The sequence below is a fragment of the Carcharhinus amblyrhynchos genome, chromosome 32, assembly GCF_965287045.1.
Source record: "Carcharhinus amblyrhynchos chromosome 32, sCarAmb.v2.hapA, whole genome shotgun sequence".
Lineage (NCBI taxonomy): Eukaryota > Metazoa > Chordata > Chondrichthyes > Carcharhiniformes > Carcharhinidae > Carcharhinus > Carcharhinus amblyrhynchos.
The window spans coordinates 7,117,590-7,128,251 of record NC_137355.1 but is presented as its reverse complement, the minus strand read 5'-3'; positions in this window follow the sequence as shown (position 1 = coordinate 7,128,251).

The window sequence follows — 10,662 nt, the reverse complement described above, 5'->3', positions numbered from 1 at the left end:
ACAGACTTGGAGCTAAAGTTTAAAAATTACATTGATAAGATGTGGATAGATCAGCATTTATTGTCCGCCCCTACTTGCCATTAAGAAAGTGGTGCTGAATTGCCTTCTTGAACTGCTGCAGTCTTTGAGATGTAGGTATACCTACAGTTAGGAAGGGAGTTCCAGGATTTTGACCTAGTGACAGTGAAGGAATGGTGATATAGTCCCAAGTCAGGATAGTGAGTGATTTGGAAGGGAACTTGCACGTGGTGTTCCCATGTATATGCTGCACTTGTCCTTCTAGATGATAGTGGTTGTGGTTTTCGAAGGCGTTACTTAAGGAGCCTTGATGAGTTATTGCAGTGGACCTTGTAGATATTACACACGACTGCCACTGTTTGTTGGGGGCGGGAAAGCATTTTTGCACAAGTGGTAGCAATCAAGCGGGCTGCATTGTCCTGGATGGTGTCAAATTTATTGAGTGTTATTGGAGCTACCCCCATCCAGGCAAGTGGAGAGTATTCCATCACACTCCTGTCTTGTGCCTTGTAGATTGTGGTCAGGCTTTGGGGAGTCAGGAGGTGAGTTAGTTGCCACAGGATTCCATGCCTCTGATGTGCTCATGTCGCACTATCTGTAACCCCCGTGACTTGCCTGGGTTTGCAAAACCTCACTTACTGTACTGTCTGGAGACAATACACATCTCTGTAACCTGTGATCCGTGCTCCTTCCACTCACATTGTCAGCCACTTCAGGTCTTGAACAGCAGGTTAGGTGTAAGGATTCTCATTTTAATCAGTAATCTCTAAACTGTCTGTGCTTTATATGCTCTGTCTGAGGCCAGAACTCTCCACTCACCTGACGAAGAGGCAGTCCCCTCGAAAGCTTGTGAGTATTGTCAGATAAATCGGTTGGACTAAAACCTGGTGTTGTCAGACTTTTTACTGTGTTTACGCCAGTCCAACGCCGGCATTCCCACATCGTGCTCTTGTAGCCCAGAATTTATATGGCCAGTCCAGTTCAGTTTCTGCTTAATGGTAACCCCCAGGGGTGATGGTTAGATCCTCTCTTGCTGGAAATGGTCATTGCCTGGCAATGGCCACTTATCAGCCCAAGCCTGGATATCGTCCAGGTCTTGCTTCATTTGGGGATGGACTGCTTCAGTATCTGAGGAGTGAATGGTGTGGAACATTGTGCAATCATCAGTGAAAATCTCCACTTCTGACTTTATGATGGAATTAAGATCATCGATGAAGCAGCTGAAGTTGGGCCCAGGACACAACCCTGAGGAACTCCTGCAGTGGTGTTCTGGAGCTGAGATGTTTGCCCGTTGAAGTGGTGGAGGCTACCTTGCTAAATATTTTTAAGACGCGGGTTGATGGGTTTTTGATAAGAGAGGGGATTAAGGGTTATGGGGAGAGGGGGGGAATGTGGAACTGAGCCAAGACAGATCAGCCATGATCTTGTTGAATGGCGGGTCAGGCTCGAAGGGCTAGTTGGCCTACTCTTGCTCCTATTTCTTATGTTCTTATGTTCTTATGACCTCCAATCACCACAACTATCTTCCTTTGTGCCAGATATGACTCCAACCAATGGATGGTTTTCCCTCTGATAACTCATTGACTCCAGTTTTGCTGAGCTCCTTCATGCCACACAGTCAAATTCTGCCTTGATATAAGGGCTGTCACTCTCACCTCACCTCTGGCATTCAGCTCTTTTGTCCATGTTTGAACCCAGACTGTGATGAGGTCAGGAGCTGAGTGACCCTGGCGAAACCCAAACTGAGTGCCACTGAGCAGGTTATTGCTGAGTAAGTGCTGCTTGATAGCTCTGTTGATGACCCCTTCCATCACTTTACTGATGATAGAATAGACTGATGGAGCGGTAATTGTTGGATTTGTCCTGTTTCTTGTGCAGAGGACATTCCTGGGCAAATTTCCAGGGTGGGTGCAAGTGTTGTATCTGTACTGGCACAGCTTAGCTAGGGGCGCAGCACGTGCTGGAGCACAAGTCTTCATTAAAATTAATGGGATATTGTCAGGGCCCATAGCCTTTGCAGTATCTAGTCGCTTCTTGATATTATGTGGGGTTAATCGAATTCGCTGGAGACTGACATCCCTAATGCTGGGACCTCCGGTGGAGGCCAAGGTGGATCATCCACTTGGCCTTTTTGGCTAAAGGATGTTGCAAATGCTTTGACCATGCCTTTTGCACTGATGTGCTGGGCTCCTGAATAGGGATATTTATGGAGCCTTCTCCTCCAGTGAGTTTATTAATTGTCCGCCACTATTCATGGCTGGGTGCCACAGGACTGCAGAGCTTAGATCTGATCTGTTGGTTATGGGATCACTTAGCTGTATCTATTACTTGCTGCTTACCCTATTTGACACTCACCACTGCCTTCCCACAGAAAAGAATATGACAGAAAATGCTTTGAGTTTCAAGAAATACAGCATGTGTTATTGAAGATTGTACAGAAGGAAACTAATCTCTGTACATGTATCTCCCAGAAGTTCTCAGTTTCTCCAGAACATCATCACTTAAATAGCTTGTGCACAACTGAAATGATAGCAAAGTCGAGAGCAGTTTAGCAGTGCTGCCAAATATCATTGTCGATTGCTTCTCTTACAGTAAGCATATGATGCATCAATTTGTTACGTGGATTGATATTCAATTATTTCTTACCAAGCAGCAATAAACAAAATATATTAGGCATCTCTTTGGTTGAGTTTTTCATTCATTCAATATTAGTTGCGTAAAGAAGGATTCTTTTTCAATTCAACTTGACTGTTATTGTATAATGCACAAATATAACGAAAAATGAGCTTGCAGGCTCCCAAGACACAAAAAAAAGCAAATCCAGTCGTCATTATAAAATAGTGCCAATAGTCATTACCTGTATGCATCTACATTACACGATGTCCAACACCAGGGAATATGTTAACGGATGGAGTTCAGCTGGATAACAGTTCTGGGAAAGAAGCTGTTCCTCAGCCTGGTCGTACGGGCTCAAATGCCTGCCAGATGGCAGAGGGGCAAACGGTCTATGGCTGGGATGGGTGGGATCTCTGGTGATACTGAGATCTCCATAGACAGCATTTGTGATAAATGTCCTGGATGGCTGCTAGATGGGTGCCAATGATGTATTGGGCAGTTTTGACTCCCTGCTGCAAGGCTTTCCGGTCAGAAATGGAGCAACTGTCATACCATGCCATAATGCACTTTGACAAGATGCTCTCTGTTGTCACCAATAGAAGTTTGAGAGAAGCTGGGGGACAGGATGGCTCTCGTATTAGTCTCGTAACGGAGGAATTTTTTTGCACAAATGTTAGGAAAGAATGAAAGATGTGTGTTTACGTAGCACCTTTCACGATTTCAGGGTGTCCCAAAGCCAGGTATAGTTGATAATTCAAAAGGCTTCATCGTCTATCGTAAAATAGAAAGCAAAGCGACCACTTTTATGCAGAACAAAGTCCCTCAAATATTGAACAAGGAACAAAGAAAATTGCAGCACTGGAACAGGCCCTTTGGCCCTCCAAGCCTGCACTAACCATGCTAAAATCCCCTACCCTTCTGAGGACCATATCCCTCTATTCCCATCCTATTCATGTATTTGTCAAGACGCCCCTTAAAAGTCTCTACTGTATCTGCTTCCATTACTACTTCTTGCAATGAGTTTCAGACATCCACTACCCTCTGTGTAAAAAATCTCCCTTAAACTTTGCCCCTTCGTACCTTAAACCTGTGTCCCCTAGTAATTGACTCTTCCAGCTTGGGAAAAATCTTCTAACTATCCACTCTGTCCATGCCTCTCATAATCTTGTAGACTTCTATCAGGTCGCCCCTCAACCCTCTTTGTTCCAGTGAGAATAAACCAAGTTTCTCCAACCTCTCCTCATAGCTGATGCCCTCCACTGTAAAATTCCTAACCATCCTGATGAATTGGAACAATGAGAAATGGGAGATCATAGAATCTCTACAGAAAGAGGCTGTTCAGCCCATTGAGCCTGCACAGACAACAATTCCACCCAGACCCTATTCATAAGAACATAAGAAATAGGAGCAGGAGTAGGCCATCTAGCCCCTCGAGCCTGCCCCGCCATTCAATAAGCTCATGGCTGATCTGAAGTGGCTCAGTTCCACTTTCCCGCTTTCTCCCCATAACCCTTAATCCCCTTGCCTACCAAAAACCTATCTACCCGCGTCCCTCATATTTACGCTGCTAATCCCCCTGATACTAAGGGGCAATTTAGCATGGCCAATCAACCTAACCCACACACCTTTGGACTATGGAAGGAAACTGGAGCACCTGGAGAAAACCCACACAGACACAGGGAGAATGTGCAAACTCCACCTAGACAGTCATCCAAGGCCAGAATTGAAGCCGAGTCTCTGGTGGCTAACAATTGTGCCATGTAGATAAAGCCGACACCAGACAAATTGCATTTCCCCCATGCCTTAGAATGAACCCTCAGTAATCTGGAGGTTGAAGAGAAACTGTGAAGACAGCCCTCTGCCCAACTGCTACCCGACTCTTCACACAAAGAACCAGAGAATTAAGATAGACTCATTTCTTCTGCACATCCACCTGTTTGCTCCTGATAGTCTAATCTGAAAACAAAAGGTTTAACGTATATTTATTAGTGTCAAAAGTAGGCTTACATTAACACTGTAGTGAAGTTATTGTAAAAATCCCCTAGTCACCACACTGCGACACCTGTTTGGGTACAATGTGCCTAACCCACATGTCTTTTGGTGGCTACTGGAGGAAACCCACACAGATACGAGGAGAACGTTCAGACTCCGCATAGACAGTGACCCAAGCCGGGGATCGAACCCGGGTCCCTGGCACTGTGAGGAAGTAGTACTAACCACTGTGCCACCCCTGATAAAATGATGATTGTTTGAAATTGGCAAACATTGTCATTCTCATGTAACTATTAATTATGGAATTCTAATGACAAGTACGTGATCTCCTCTAGTTGTAATAAACCTCTCTAATAACAAGTTAAATGCTTACATTTCCAATGTTTTCCATGAATGATTTATATAGCCACATTGAATATTGCAAAGATTTAGCTTAATATTGAAGGTTGACTCCCTTCAATACTAAACCTTATAAGAAGTGAAATTTATAACCAGAGCAACACAAAGCAGACCAATATTAAAGTGTATGTTGAGAGATGTTCTTTATTTTATAAAAGTCCAATTCAGTGAACTCAAAACAATTCAGACTTGACAGGGTCTGCCCTGTGTGCTTGGAAATCAGCTAATGATTGCTTTAAGATGACACCATTTGTCCACAAGGGTTACTCAAGGCTCTGTAAATTTCTATGAATGTCATAACTGTTTGACAGATCATTATTTTGCTTGCTTGAAACAAAGCCATACGTCAAGTGATATCTCACTTTCTTTCCTCTTACAAATCATGCTATCACAATCTATTCATCCAACACTGGTGCTCAGAAAGTCTGATGATTCATTATTTTGCATTTGCAAATCATCAATCATGCTTTGATTTTTTTTTCTGCTTCTCTCTCTGTTACAAACCTGAATATCCATATTTTCTGCAGGTCTTGAATTTTAAAGAACCTTTCTACCCCCAAAAGACTGTGCATGCTGGGACAATATATTTTATTTGTTCATGGGATGTGGGCATGGCTGGCTGGGCCAGCATTTATTGCTCATCGCTGAGGGCATTTAAGAGTTAACCACATTGCTGTGGTTCTAGGGAATCACATGTAGGCCAGACCAGGTAAGGAAGGCAGATTTCCTTCCCTAAAGGACATTAGTGAATCAGATGGGTTTTTCTGACAATTGACAATAGTTTCATGGTTATCATTGGACTTTTAATTTTTCTTAGTGAATTTAAATTTTACCGTCTGCCAAGGTAGTATTCAAACCCAGGTCCCAGAGCAGTGGATTACTAGTCCAGTGACAATATCACTGCACCACCACCTCCTTCTAAATTGCAGATTTTCAAGACTAAGATATGTCATTTTTCTGTTGTTTGTTAGGCTATCATGTGATTTGGAAGGAAGACAGAAAAATGGAGTTGAGGTAGAGTTCCTCCATGATCAAATTGAATGGCAGAGCAAAACAGAGGGGCTGAATGGCCTCCTGTTCATAAGTCCATCATAAGTTCATAAGATATAGGAGTAGAGTTAAGCTATTCAGCCCATCAAGTCCATCCCGCCATTTGATCATGCTACTCATCCCCATTTTCCTGCCTTCTCCCTATAACCCTTCAACTCACTATCAATTAAAAATCTGTCTAACTCCTCCTTAAATTTACCCACTGTCCCAGCATCTACTGCACTTTGTGGTAATGAATTTCACGGGTTCACAACCCTTTGGGAGAAGTAGTTTTCCCCTCAGCTCTGTTTTAAATTTGCTACCCCTTATCCAAAGACTATGACATCTCGTTCTAGAATGCCCCACAAGAGGAAGCATCTGCTCCACGCCTACTTTATCCATACCTTTTATCATCTTGAATACCTCAATTTGATCTCCCCTCATTCTTCTAAATTCCAGAGAAGGTCAGCCTAAGCTGTTCAATCTCTCTTCATATGACAAACCCTTCATCTCTGGAATCAATCTAGTGAATCTCCTCTGAACTGCCTCCAATGCCACTACATCTTTCCTCAAATAAAGGGACCAAAATGTGCACGATGCTCCAGGTGTGGCCTCACCAATTCCTGTTACCAAGGATTCCCCGACTTAAGATTCCACAAGTGGAAACAGCATTGACACTCTTCATGACCTATGGCCCCTCACCCTTTCTGAAACATGATGGCCTCCATACACAATGGTTACTCTTCTCATGACGTATGCGTAGAATTTCATATCGAACACACATAGGATAGGCTACAAAACTACAGGCCTGAACATCAGAGTTAGATTGCCACTCTCCTGCTTTCTTATCCAAAATTCTTTTTGATCCTATCGTGTCCAATTGTCCACCTCGGCCAGGTGAGATCTGTGCGAAGTGCTCCCATGCCTTCAGTCAAAGGCTGCAGAGCTGGATGTAAGGAGGCTGCATCCCCCTTTATGACTGCACCAGCTGCCATTAACCAAGTAGGTTAAAGGTTCAGCCAAGTTTAAAGGTATGTGACAGGCCAGGGTGAAGGGAAGCATCAAGGGTAAGAGGGTAGGATTTGGAGGGTGTCAGGTTGGGCTTTGTGGTGGGGGTGAGAGCGGGAGTCAGATCTTGAGAGGGGGTAAGAATCCCCATGGGGGTGGGAGGGAGAGTTCAGTTGGAGGGGTAGTCAGTGGTGTGGGAGTCCCATGCAGGGGAGTGGGAGTAATTGAGGGGTAGCGGGAGTCCCCTATGAGTTCAGGGGTATGATGGGAGTCCTGTGAGTGCATTAATATGGATCTGTATATTAATTACTCAGAAGTTAAAAGTAGTTTTAATTCATCTAACTTTTTTTGGGTAATCATCGATATCACGCAGTCAGAAACATCTGAAGTTTGCAGTATAAAAACATTTTCAGATGGCTCCCAGTGCTGGGCAATTGCCTATGGGAAATTTACGTTCCCCGGGCAATTGGCATAAATTGCTTAACTGAAGACAGGGATGGGAAGAGCCTAGTTCCCCTACACATCTTTGAGGTACACTGTCCTGGATTCACTGATGTCCTTTAGGGGAGGAAATTTGCCGTCTTTACCTGGTCTGACCTATATGTGACTCCAGAGCTACAGCGATGTGGTTGACTTTGAAATGGTCCAGCAAGTCACTCAGTTCAAGAGCAGTTTGGGAAATAAATGCTGTCACAGTGGGCGATGCCCACATTCCCTGAATGAATGAACACAGATAGGAAGGCCTGTGATGTTGGTACAAAGCACTAACAGACTATTTTTAACCTGAGGTTTCAGAAATGGATAAACAAAATGTAGGTGCAAAGTCCTTTCTCTTTGTTGCACCTTATGACATAAACTAATCCCTTAAATAGGATTTAAAATAGTTCCAAAACCCGCTGGCATCCAGTATGATTTCAGTTTCTCTGTGTTAGTTTGAAGATGAGCTGCAAATTCTGTGCCTTCCTCAAATACTGCACTTGGTGATAAAATTATAGCATAAACCAAGTGTTTAAGTTTCTGTAACGCTTTGTACTATGAAATCAGGCATCAAAGTCTCATAAATGTTAAGATTGAAAGGGTGAAATTGTTACTTTATAAAGAGCATCATAGCTCAGTTAACTTCCAACTTATAATTCATGGTTTATTTTTATTGTGGTAGTCAAAATAAACTGCAAAAATTTTCAATTAATTCTATTCATCCCAAAAAGGCCAGATAAAAGATTGTACTCTTATATTCACCAAGGTGGGAAGGACATTAAAGCCATAGTGAGTACAAGGATGGATTGATCAGAATGATATTGGGGTGAAGACATTGGTTACGAGGACGTAGTGAATATACCGAGACTATTAGCACTGGAGTAGAATTAGCAGAGACAGTTAATACTTCTTGATTCTATCCCAGAGCTACCCAAACAGACGTGCAGATTGAGGAATAGTCCTTTCTCATTGCACCCAGTCTAATATGGCCTGCTCTCTTGTTGGTTCCTCAACGTATTGCTCCAGAAAACCATTCCATATGCACTCTAGAAATTCCTCTTCTATTGTACTGTGACTAATTTGACTCTTCCAATCTCTATGCAGATTAAAGTTACCCATAATCATAGATGTTCCGTTAATATATGCATCTCTGATTTCCTGTCTAATGCTTTTCCCAACATTACCACTACAGTTTGGTGGTCTGTATACCACACTCACCAATGTTTTTTGCGCTTTGTTGTTTCTTAACTCGACCTTACAGATTCCACACATCTATGCTAATATATCTCCTCAAGAGCATATCAATATTATGTGAATCACCAATGCAACTCCACCACCTTTTCCTTTCTGTCTGCCCTTCCTAAACACTGAAAAGCCCTCAATGTTTAGTTCCCATCCTTGCTCATCTTGGAGCCATAATGCCAACTATATCATATCCCTTTACATCTATCTGTGCAACTAATTCAATCCATTTTGTTTTGAATGCTCCGAGCATTCTGAATCCTTGCAAAGGTTCCATCTCCCTCCCATATTAGTTTAAACCACGCCCCCCCCCCCCCCCCCCCCCCCCAAACAAGTACCCCTCAAAGGACATCCAGCCTGTACAGGTTCCACCTTCCCGAGAACCGATCCCAATGCCCTAGGAATCTCAAACCGTCCTCTCACACCATCTTTCCAGCCATGTATTCATCCTATGTATCCTGTTTTTTTTACTCTGACTAGCACGTGGCACAGGTAGTAATCCTGAGATCACTACCTTTGAGGTGCTACTTTTGAGCTTGCTTCCTAGCTCCCTATATTCTGCTTTTAGGACCTCATCCCTTTTTTGCCCATGTCGTTTGTACCAACGTGTACTATTACCACTGGCTGCTTGCCTCCCCCTTTAGAATGCCCTGCAGCCGCTCCGAGATATCCTTGACCCTAGCACCAGGGAGGCAACATACCATCCTGGAATCTCGTTTGCAGCCACAGAAATGCCTATCTATTCCCCTTAGAATTGAATTCCCTGTAACTATTGCATTCTCACGCTTTTTACTCCTCCCCTCTGCAGCAGAACCAACTGTGGTGCAGTGGATTTGGCTGTTGCTGTTTTCTCCTGAAAGGCCATTCCCCTCATCTAAAACGGTATTTTAAAACATTCTTTTTTGTTTATATCCAATTCAATCCAATCAAAGTCCAATTCAGAAGTCTCAACAAATGAGACATTCCTGATCCAAGCTGACAAGACAGGCTCACACTTGGGCTTGGGCTTGATCTACATGATCCAAGCTGACTGGAGCAGGCATTGCACCTCCTCCAAGGCTTGATCTGATTTGCACCAAAAGACATAGATGATGCTTCAAATGAAGCTTCAGCGTAATCTTATGACTTCAATCAAGTGCAGGACAGCAAAACTAGACTTGATCTTAGCCAAAACAGTGTATCTGTTTTGTAGGAGAATAGCCACAGGAGATTCCTGCACTGCCTGCCCAGCTCTCTTGGTTTGCCAGTGGTCACCCATTTCCTTCCCTTTCCATACAGTTTTATAACACTTATGCTGCAAATCACTGTTGCTGGTATTTGCTGTCCCCATTAAAAAAAAGACGTGGAGACTATCAACAGCTAGATTTTCTGCTCAGTGTTAGAATTGGAGATTTTTACAATGCAGGGGAAGACACTCCTCCATGGGGTGGGAGTAAATTCACATTTGGACAATGATATAAAACAGGCTATATTGAATTAACCATTCCTCTGTGGCCCGGCTAATTTCTCTGTTCGTTGCTGTCAATAGGAGCATATAGAAAGAGAGGCAAATTTGCTGTGGCCCATCATCCATGTAGGTTAAAATGGCCTACATTGTGTCTGTGCTGGTTCTGTACTAGATAATTCAAATCTAATCCCACTGCCACAAACTCTGCCCATTGTCACGTATTTTCCACTGCTTCCAAATTTTCTATTTAAAATAACTAGATTCAAGACAATGTTTAAATAACTGAGAGGTCCCCATCTGCTAACCTTACTATCAATAACCGCTAGCCAGCAGTAACCACAAACCAGCAGAAACCACTAACCAGCAGAAACCACTAACCTGCAATAAGCACTAACCAGCAATATATTAACCTGCAAAAACGATTCTGAGTGTTT